The sequence below is a fragment of the Pituophis catenifer genome, unplaced genomic scaffold, assembly GCF_029215685.1.
Source record: "Pituophis catenifer annectens isolate HBS135680 unplaced genomic scaffold, rPitCat1.0.hap2 SCAF_478, whole genome shotgun sequence".
In the NCBI taxonomy this organism is placed as follows: Eukaryota; Metazoa; Chordata; class Lepidosauria; order Squamata; family Colubridae; genus Pituophis; species Pituophis catenifer.
This window is the reverse complement of record NW_027257358.1, coordinates 2,935-5,000: the sequence shown is the minus strand read 5'-3', so window position 1 is coordinate 5,000 and position 2,066 is coordinate 2,935.

Below are 2,066 nucleotides of genomic sequence, written 5' to 3'. Positions count from 1 at the left end.
CTCGCCTCGCCTCGCCTCCCTTCCCGAGTAGACGGGCGTCCAAAGGAGGCACTTCGTTTTCCCCCCCTTTTCTTTGACCTCTTCCGGAGTAGACCGGCGCCGAAACGAGGCACTTAGTTTTTTTTTTCCCGCCCCTTTTCCCGCTCTCCGCTTAAATGTCAGTATCGCCGCCGGTGGATCGTCGTTTTAGTTTTAAAACGATCATAAAAGCGGAATACGTTTTGAAAGTCGACGAGTCCGGTGTGTGGAGACCGGAATTGGGCAAGCTGTGCTCTCGTCTTCTGGGGGTGACATTTCTCCCTGAGCGCTGCTGGCATTAGAAAGACCATTCGAAGAAGGGTGAGGGTCGGGGTCGGGGAAGCGAGCGTCAGGTCTCGCCGCCCCGATTTTCCCAACCAAGAAAGCAGGACGCTTGAAACTGCGATGGGAGCTTGGATCGGAAGGCTTGCGATAGCAAGAGATCTAGGCAAGAACGGAAGCTTTCAACTTCAAACCAGCTATGTAAAGCAACCCCTCGCACGCGACATCCATCGTGGCAGGGAAACAGAAACAGAGACGCCGGTCCGGCCGAGGCTGCCCGAGCGGCCCGGTAGACCGGGCCGTCTGTCCGTCTTTAAGTCGAAAGACGACTTTAAATCTAAAAACGGTTTTAAGTCGAAAGTGTGGGTTAGGGTTAGGGTTAGGGTTAGGGAAAAAAGTTATAGGGTTAGGGTTGGGGTTAGAGAAAACAGTTGTAGGGTTAGGGTTGGGGTTAGGGTTAGGGTTAGGGTTAGGGTTAGGGAGAAAAGTTGTAGGGTTAGGGTTAGGGTTAGAGAAAACAGTTGTAGGGTTAGGGTTGGGGTTAGGGTTGGGGTTAGGGTTAGGGTTAGGGTTAGGGTTAGGGAGAAAAGTTATAGGGTTAGGGTTGGGGTTAGAGAAAACAGTTGTAGGGTTAGGGTTGGGGTTAGGGTTAGGGTTAGGGTTAGGGTTAGGGAGAAAAGTTGTAGGGTTAGGGTTAGGGTTAGGGTTAGGGTTAGGGTTGGGGTTGGGGTTGGGGTTAGGGTTAGGGTTAGGGTTAGGGTTAGAGAAACAAGTTGTAGAGTTAGGGTTAGGGTTAGGGTTAGGGTTAGGGTTAGGGTTAGGGAGAAAAGTTGTAGGGTTAGGGTTAGGGTTAGGGTTAGGGTTAGGGTTAGGGTTAGGGTTAGGGAGAAAAGTTGTAGGGTTAGGGTTAGGTTCAGGTTCAGGCTCAGGGTTATCATTCTGGAAATGATATTAGCAGAAGCAATGGAAGAAAGCAAGGAGAGGGAGGGAGGGATAGATATTAAACGGGATGGACGAAACGTAGGGAGCGCACACAAGACACGCGATGAGAAACCACCCGCCCAGAGAAATTCATCTCCGATTTACCGAGAAGACAGGGAGAGCAGAGAGATCGCAATGGATGGGAAACACGACGGGAAAGCACAAAATATCGGCGAGCTGAAATATCGGCGAGCTGGCGAGAGCAAAGATATCGAGTAGATTCAAGAGAGAAAGCGGAATTATTTGATAAACAACGTAGAGATGACCAAGAACAGGAAAGATGGAGAGATGAAAGTGGGGACGGACGACGGGAGGAGAAGAAAGAACAGCCAAAAGAGAGCCAAGTAAGAGAACAAGACGAGAAAGCGTCGAGAGAAGGAGCAGAAGAAGTTGAAGAAAGAACAAAGGGACCTAAGAACGACTTGCTCCACAAAGCAAATAGGTCAGCAAGAAATAAGAATAATTTCCTTGACTAGAAATGGACTGGATTCGGCCATTCGGCAAGAGGAAGGAAAATATGGAATAAATGAGGGAAGTTAAGATGAGAAATGAAAGGCCTACGAGAGGTTCCTCTGGGAAAACTACACCCAAAACTTTGGAGGAAGGAAGATGGCAGAAATTGTAACAAACTTTTCACTTGAAGTCAAGCTTTTCACGTCAAACCAGCTCTTTCAATCAACCCCTCGCAGCCATCCTGGCAGGGAAGCAGAAAACGGAAACACTCCGGTCCGGCCGAGGCCCGGGTAAACCGGTCCCGCCCGAGCGTCCCGGTAGACCGGGACGGC